Genomic DNA, 9,432 nt, shown 5'->3' with positions numbered 1-9,432 from the left:
CACACTTGGAAAGGGCTTTCACAGTTGGTGCAGTATTATCAAACAGCATGTCATTACTGTTGAAGTGTTGGGGACCTACTCCTTTCTCCCATTTGATATAGTTCTAGTCTTATTAAAGCGAACTCTTCCAAGCTGCTCTAGATGGTTGGAGATGAAAGTCCGTAGTTACTCACGTAGAAATCTTACTTGTAGTCTTGTTATATACTAGTTAGATAATTACAGGAAAAGATTTATTTAGTCTCTTGTATACATTTTCAAGGTTAAGCAGGTTGTGTATAGCTAGAAACAAGCAATGTTTATCTATTTAGATAAGCTGACATAGATACATTGATTGTTCAATATAGATACATAGATAGACACGCATGTTATTCATTATGGTAAATACATAGATGGTCTTCAAAACACTTCAGAGACTTACAGAATATGGCATTCAATAAGAAAGGCCTTTCCCGACAGAGAGACACAGCTGCTTCTGGCAGTACACCAATATACTTCAATTAAGCTGATGGACATCTATGAAACAAATGTGGCCAAATAGCCACTGAATCAAACAACTGTTCTTGACTGCTGAGAGCACGTTGACTCTCGAAATGATGAACAACCATGACACTGGAAAATCGGTGGGCCGGTTCTTCAAAATTTCTGCTTCATAAAACAAGTGTGTGAGATACTCTGGACTGCTAGGCTATCTCACATTAATTACATTCAATGAATTTCTCTCTAGTACGTAATTGCATGTAAAGACTCCAAAATATTAAATACATTCATAAAGATTCTCTCCAGTGTGAATTCTTTCGTGCTTTTGAAGATGACTATGACATTCAAAGGCTTTACCACAGACATTATATTCAGGAATTTTCTGTCCTGTATGAATTCCTTCATGGCTCTGAAGAAAATTGTGATATGCAAAGGCTTTACCACATAGACTACATTCATAAGGTTTTACTCCTGTATGAATTCTTTCGTGCATTTGAAGATAACTGTGCTGGGGAAAAGGCTTTACGTCATTTATTACATTCATTAGGTTTCTCTACTCTATGAATTCTTTCATGCCTTTGAAGAGACTGCTGCCATGCAAAGGCTTTACCACATTGATTACATTTATAAGGTTTCTCTCCTGTATGAATTCTCTCATGGCTTTGAAGGTATCTGTACAGTGCAAAGGCTTTACCACATTGATTACATTCATAAGGTTTCTCTCCTGTATGAATTCTCTCATGCATTTGAAGATAACTGTGCCGTGCAAAGGCTTTAGCACATTGATTACATTCATAAGGTTTCTCTCCTGTATGAATTCTCTCATGGCTTTGAAGATTCCTGAGCCATGCAAAGGCTTTACCACATTGATTACATTCATAAGGTTTCTCTCCTGTATGAATTCTTTCATACCTTTGAAGACTCCCATGCCATGCAAAGGCTTTACCACACTGACTACATTCATAAGGTTTCTCTCCTGTATGAATTCTTTTATGCAGGTGAAGATATCTGTGCTGCGCAAAGGGTTTACCACATTGATTACATTCATAAGGTTTCTCTTCTGTATGGATATTTTTATGCATTTGAAGAGACCTGTGCCAGGCAAAGGCTTTACCACATTGATTACATTCATAAGGTTTCTCTCCTGTATGAATTACTTCATGCATTTGAAGATATCTGTGCTGCGCAAAGACTTTTCCACATTGTTGACATTCATAAAGTTTCTTTCCAGGATGAATTTTCTCATGAATTTGAAGAGAACTTTGATGGTCATCGACCATAAAACATTGTTCACATTCATAGGGTTTCTCTCTAGTTTCTGTTCTTTTATGAATTTGGAGACTACTGTGACTTACAAAGGCCTCACCATACAGATTATCTTCATATGGTTTCTCTCCAGTAGGAGTTATTTCTTGTCCTTGAGGATGACATTGACATAACCATGATTTACCACACTGAATAAATGGAGAGGGTTTTCCTCTAGTGTATCTTCTTTCATTCCTGCAATGATAATTGGCACATGTCAAAGTTATATACACTGATGAATTTTTTTATGTCTGTGAATTAAGTTTATATTTTGTCTAATTTAAATGTAATCAGATCTCATGGTAATGTCAGTTTATTAACTTTCATTTTTTCCTTCCTTCTTCAAGTGTTATTTTGCATCTCCGGAGAGGCCGTCTTTGTAAGATCCTGTATTGCATGGACCACATTTAAAGCATCCTTTTACTATAGAAGAGAGTTTTCACATGTTGGAAGAGAACTGGGAGAAGTCAGATTCACCACTCTGATTGCATTAAAATTTTTCCTATCATGTGAGTCATACTACAATTGCAAAGTGAACCACAGCAATCCACATTGATAGTATTCATGGAAGTTTTTCTGTAGTGTGAGTTTGTTGATATATTGCCAAAAAATTGGAAAAGCCATTCATTGTACACAGTATTACATTCAGAAAGTCTACACGTTATGGGCACTACTAAAAATCTTCTAATTCTTCTCGGTTAGAGAGTGTTTTATTGCTTTGTTCAATGTTCCTATGCTGACAGACTTTGTATCCATTGTGGTAAATGACATGTCTATTAAAGAAGATAGCAAATGAAAAGGTTTACCCTGCACTCACAGTCTCACTTCTTGTTTTTCTCATTGAAATATTGTATAGGGATAAAAGTTTCTCCCGAATAACTTTCTTCACTTTCACAAACTGCTCCTCTCACTAAGCCTAGCAACATTAATGCAAATATATTATGAACACGAGCTTTTTTATGGACTATTTGTTTATTAGAAGGTTAATGTGTACATTTCTGAAGGATCTAAGTAGTATGAGACTAAAGAGATTAGCAGTTCTACAATCTAGCCTGCTATGGTTCAAATGGTGATAGCTGTTAATGCATTGTGTTCTTATCTTCTTTCTTAGAGAAATGATGTACAAAAACAAATCAGATACCTGATTTTGAGGTACATGTCTTTGTAAGAATTTAATAATCATTGATACACTTCAAACAGTGCATATTTACACTCTTGTTTTTCTTTAGAAATTGAAGGATGAACTAAAAGTAATTCAGAGACATACACATATCAACTTGCACATGAACATTACCTTCTAGATCTTCTAGAATTATGAAGATTCTCTACAATGTTATGAACTTTCCAATTATACCCTAAAATAGAGGAACCAAAAATGCATGATAAATTATTGGAAAGTAGACAAAATTCAAGTTACCCTTCAGTTACCCTCAGACATCTGGCTGATTTATTCATCTCATTCATCCTCATTTCCAGTTGACATTACAATAACAAATAACAGCAATGCAGAAACAGTTGTCACTAGATTTTAAAAAGCAAAATAAAATTCACAGTCCTACCTATGGCAGTGAGGTTCCTGTAGGTCTCCAGCATCACATCTCTGTAGAGACTCTTCTGGGCAGGATCCAGCAAAGCCCACTCTTCCACAGTGAATTTCACATCCACGTCATCATAGGTCACTGCATCCTAAAACAACCCATCCCGGTGACCAACAGAAAGCACGATAGTGATAACAGTGTGACTGCATAAAAAAGTGAATTCTAAAAATACCATCAATTGCCTTTTTAGAAAGATAAACACAATTTGAAAAACACATAGGCAGACTGATTTTGAAAAAGAGCAGAAACTTCTCTGGTAGAGGGAATGGCATTAATAAGACAGTGAATGGCCTTGCCCCTATATGCAATGTTAGCTGCTGATATCTGTAACCTGACACAAACAGCTACAGCCAATGGCCCCTTAACTCAAATTGCAATATTTACTGGCTCCAGCTAACCTAACCAAATGGTAACCAAACATCTGATCTGCTTTTATTCACATGCATGAATTAATACATGCTGGGGAATTACACATTCTGACACCCTGCTAGAATCAGGTCTTTCATCACAATGGGGACCCCTGTAGCTGAAAGTCTCTATCATTCATTAGTCTGTGCTCTAGCCATTGTCTACCCAGTTTCACTGGGCACTTTCTGCAGACCTCCTCTTCCGGTCTGACAGCAGAAGCCATGCTGCACATGTTTCTACAATGGCCAGTTCATTACATTACTCAAATGAGTACTTTTGTCTGCCTGCTTTTATGAGACAGCGATTCTCTGTAGGCCTCGGCTGTCCTAGACTCACAATGTAGACCAGGCTGGCCTTGAACTCACAGGGAGCCACCTGCCTCTGCCTCTTAAGTGCTGGAATTAAAGGTGTGGGCCACCAAGCTCAGCTTCAAATGAGTAATTTTAAAACACTGCTGTGGTAGTCTTTTAACTAGGGAATTTAGAATTTTTCATCAAGAGGAAAATAAGGTCACTGCCATGGGGAGCAACAGGTTGGAATCCAAGCAACCTGAGTCAACATAGTTGATCCCAGAAACATTTTACAAAAGTCTGAAAATACAGCTTTCCTAGAATTAATATGCCTTTTCAGGAAGAAATCACTCTACACACAATTGAAAGATTACTTTTAAAGTGTTAATGACAGCATGCATCCAGTTCTGGCTAATGCTGCCAACAGATTTGGCATTCCACATATGTTCTCATGCTCTCATGTCTTTTCAGTTCAGGCCCCAGGTTATGTTTGGAACAATTTCAATATGGTCTGAGACTGCAAGTCTGGCCACTTAGACTGATGAGTGATTTACACGGCAAATACCTTCCCAGAATCATTTCTGAAATATACTAGTGCCTGGAAAAAGCAGGTCATTCTTCAGTAACAGGGTCCAGAGTTGGAGGGCCCACAAAATGAGAAGATAAAAGAAGTAGAAAGTAGAATCTAGAAGAGCTGAGGTGGGGAGGACTTGCACAAGCTATGACTTATGCCAAGTAAGCTTCTCAAGAATAGTATCTTGTGTACTACATCCATGGAGGAAATGGACCATATGTGAGACTTCTATGAAGTCATCAGAAATTTATCATACAATGGCACAAACATGGAATAGGTCTTATGAAACAAAACTGCACATTAGGAACACAAGATCTCTCACAAACTACTGACCAAGCCCAGAGTGGATTTGGGACTGATCAACCCAAGCCTGTATGGTAGAATCAGTTAGGTTTTCAGGAGCTGAAGACCCCTCACCCCAAGGACAATGGACCCAGACCATTACCAGCTCTCCCAAGCATAATCCTGGCTTTGGAGAAGGAGCACTATTTTAACCTCATTACATCCCTGCCTTAGAGGAAGCTCACAGGCCTAGGCCACAGGCTGTTTCTGTCACTGTCAAATATTTTCTTAGGTTTGTGAAAGAGCTGTGCAAACTATGCTTTTCTCAAGAAGAAAACTGGACCTTTTGGCACATTAGGCCTTAATGTTCATTGTGACACTGTAATGCCCCAGTGAGGAATTTATTAGAGGCCTGTTCTTTAGAAGATGAAGATGGGCCAAGTGGCTGGTTTTAAACCAAATTGTCTCCTCTGCTATGATGTGCAGCCAAATGTGATAACAATCCTGGTGAATCAACACGAGTGCCCTAGCATCCTAATCTCTAACAGGCTAACTTCTCTGTGGGGCGTTTTAAATGCAGTTCTCCCTCAGCTAAATTCTACTTGCTGTCATTGGTAAATCCTGTACAATATGAATTATCGTCCTGTACATCACAGCTTAATACTGAAGTGTTACCCAACATGTGAGATCACATTTATAACCTCCACAATTATATATATATATATATATATATATACATACATACATATATACACACACAAACATACATATATATATATATATATATGTGTATGTGTAAATATATATATTTGTTTTGAGGCATGGTTTCTCTGTTTTAGCCTTGGCTACCAGGGACTGACACTGCAGACTGGGCTGGCCTTAAACTCACAGAGAGCCACCTGCCTCCTGAGTGCTGGGATTTGGGGCGTGTGCCACAATGCCTGGCTTCCAAATATATCTTAGACCTAAATGTTACATGCTAAAAACAGAAGAAGTTAGAGAAACTAGGGGTCTGAGTTTGTAATCCTGCCAAGGATGTTTCTACACACAAGCCCCTGCTCCCAATGCTTTGTGTAGATGTAATCCACACAGTGCAGTTATGCAGAGACCATCACCAAGTCCAGAAAACTACTATGACCGAAAAGGATCTCACAGGGGTGCGTTTGGTGCTGCTTATCTTGCAGCCCCAGGGAAGACCCACTACACCAATTTTCTCTGCTCAGCTGCCTGCTCCTCCCTACTGTGAGCAGTGACTCTGCACTTACCATGTTGTGTCTTCTGACCTTGCCTGAGCTCTCCTCACAGCACCCAGCACAAACACTCAGAGCATAGCGCACACAGCCACTCAAGTCTGCTTCTCTATAGAGAGGAACTTACAGCATGGCACCAGGAAGAACACTCTTTCTCTTTTTCCTGGAGTCCCTGCTTGGCCATGGAGTCTTGAGTGAGAGGAACACTTCCCTATGGTTAGAGTGTGCTGAAGGGACACAGCACAGTAGTTCCAGGCACAGGCTTCCATTACAAGACCAGTCTATTTTTCTTAGGTGGAGAGATTTGCATTTCAATAGCACTCCTACCTGTTCTCCAAGAGCCTGCATTTCCACCTTTGCACTCACTCCAGGGCAGAATCAGCCACTCAAGCCTCCTGCTGCTCAGATGCCTGCCCCTCCCCCTTTGCCCTTGAGCTCACCAGGTCCCAATTTCTGAGCTTGCCTGAGGTCCCAGCAAAACCCTCAGGCGCTTCCCTTCTTCTTCCTGGAATCAGGGTGCACAGCTTGCAAAGCCATTGCTCATTTTGGAGTGCAGTTATCAGTCTGTCCCACAAGTGAAAGGGTACACAAAAGATTCCAAATTAAAGAGAGTTTAGGAAACTCGAATGTTGTTTTGTGGCTTCATGCTATGTTCAGGTAAACTGCAGCTACCTTTCACCTGATAGATATGAAACAAACCTGGGAGGAGAGTAGGCAAGAGATGAGAATCATTTTGGAGGGGCTGGAGAGATGGCTCTGTGGTTAAGAGCGCTGCCTGCTCTTCCAAAGGTCCTGAGTTCAATTCCCAGCAACCATTTGGTGACTCACAGTCATCTACAGGGCCATCTGGTGCCCTCTTCTGGTGGGCAGGCATACATGAAGGTATACTTATATACTGTATACTTAAATAACTCAATCTTAAATATATATATAGAGAGAAATACTCATTTTGGAGCACTACAGTTAATCAACACATCCTCAGTGGAAAGGTGATTAAAAAGAAAACAAAAACCCACAGTTGTGCTAGGCCTGGGGGTGGGGCTGGGGTAGAGGTTGGAGTAGAGGTGTGAAGGGAGGGAGGGGTGGGGGTTGAGGGCACCTTCCCCAGCAAGGAGAGAAGAGTCAGTGGGTCTCTGCTGAGCAGAGGGCTCTTAGAGGAGATAGGGAATCAGCAAGGACAGGGAGTGAGCCAGGCATGATATTCAAGGTAATGCCTCAGGTGGCAGACTAGCAGTCAAGCTGCTTCCCTGCTGTGACACACAGGCACCCAGGTGCTTTTTAATTACACAAGTTTCAGTAATATGCCAGTAATCCCTGCACATTGGAAGCCAATTCATATTCTTGAAAATCACACCTTGGTTATGTGAGGATCAGAAAGAATAGGAGGTGTGCCCAGCAGTGGTGGAGCATTCCTTTAATCCCAGAAATCCTGAGGCAGAGGCAGGCCAATTGCTGTGAGTTAGAGACCAGCCTGGTCTATAAAGTGTGTCCATGACAGCCAAGGCTACACAGAGAAACCCTGTCTCAAAAAAACAAAAATAAAAAATCCACAAACAAACAAAAATACCAAGAATGGGGTTGTGGCTTTGATGGAAGTGATGAAGTCATGTAGCTCTGGGCTGTGGAGCCTCAGTATAAATTTTGTAGCCATGCCTTGCACCAACCTCTCCCCATACTTGTTAATTTTAGTTAGAGTCCTGTTTTGTCAGAATGCATGTCTTTGTACCCCATTCACCATTGGAGGCCAGGGAGGCCAGGAGATGGTGTCAGAATGCCTGGGACAAGAGCAACAGATAGTAATGAAGATGCTTTATGAATTTCTCAGAAGTTCTATGGTAGCTAATAATATCCTGTAACTTCTGACCCAGGAGATCTGGGATCTGTTGGCCTTTGTAGGCACTGTGTACAAATATATACAGGCAAACACCTGTAATCATAAAATAAAAACAAAGCTTAGAAAAAAAAGAAGGAATGGAATTCTCTACAGTGATGTCATAGGCCTCAGTCAGAGCAGCCACGGCTAGTTAAAATGAACTCTTTTGAGTCCTCCATGAAAGCAAATGTGTCCTTCTTTTTATAATTTATATATGTTCCTGTGTGATTTTTAGCCAACAGTGGCCTCAGATGTCTCTGCCTTTATATTGCGACCATCTTTACAGGTGGATGTGCCAGTTGAGCATGAGTAGGCATAGGCAGACTCTATATGAACTTGTCCACACTCCCGATATAGTACCCCATGCTTTCTTTTTGGAGAGAGTTTTCTTAAATAAGGCTTTTGAAATGGAAAGACCTTTCGTTAATGTGGATCTTTTGAGATGGTAATATTGATGTTTGATCAGGGCCACAGCTATGGGTGTCAGCCTACATATAAAGAGGATATTGAAGAAGGAAGCTTTCTTTGCTTGTTTTCATTAGTCTTGGCTAGGAGATTTTCATTCCTTTAGTGTCTTTACATACTAATTTTTGGACTTCTGGAGTATACTGAGCACCAGATAAGACATCCAGCCTCATGAACAAAACAAGTTCTGGAGTCTTTACTTTTCTTTTGGTAGATAACCAAGGTTGACCTAGCTGGAGCACAGTTGTGAGACATTCAAAAAATTTACTTTCAAAACAAACAGAATGAGATCCATTCTACCAGTTGTGCTCATGTTGAGAACCTTGACTAATAAAACTGTGCTTTTCATCTGCCCACTGTGGAAGATGTGCTGGATAGTAACAGTAGTTTTGGTTGGGTTTTTTTTGTTGTTGTTGTTTTGGTTTTTTTGTGTGTGTTTGTTTTTCAAGACAGGGTCTCTCTGTGTATCCTTGACTGTCCTGAATTCCCTTTGTAGACCAGACTGGCCTGGAACTCACAGCAATCTGCCTGCCTCTGCCTCCCAAGTGCTGGGATTAAAGGCATGTGCCACCACTGCCCAGCAGCAATACTGTTTGTAAAAGAATTATTCCCTGATCCATTTCTATTTAAGTATTTACTTACCTTGAAGACTACACTTTTTATAATTATTGATTCGTTAAGAGCTTAATTTGATTTTAGCAGAAGAAAACCCCCAAAGTAATGGAACCATCAGTGAGCTTTTGGCAAGAGAAAGACATCTCATTTTATTTGTGGTCTGGTTCCTGGTAAAACTGCTTCCTCTCTCTGTACAAATGCCTCTTAAGTAGCTTCCCTTGGTTCTCTCTAGTGGGAGTTGGCCATATCCTATTCTACCAAATCTTCTCTGATTCATCACCTCTTCTTCCACACA

At 40.3% G+C, this 9,432-nt stretch overlaps 1 pseudogene; it reads right to left on the bottom strand.

Annotated features, from left to right (window-relative positions):
* Positions 1 to 754: 754 nt before the first annotated feature.
* Positions 755 to 9,432, bottom strand: part of LOC127203294 (zinc finger protein 431-like) — a 54,206-nt pseudogene continuing 45,528 nt past the window's right edge.

The sequence above is a fragment of the Acomys russatus genome, chromosome 19 (assembly GCF_903995435.1).
Source record: "Acomys russatus chromosome 19, mAcoRus1.1, whole genome shotgun sequence".
In the NCBI taxonomy this organism is placed as follows: Eukaryota; Metazoa; Chordata; class Mammalia; order Rodentia; family Muridae; genus Acomys; species Acomys russatus.
The sequence above is the reverse complement of the archived record's forward strand: the minus strand, read 5'-3'. Positions and strand labels throughout refer to the sequence as shown.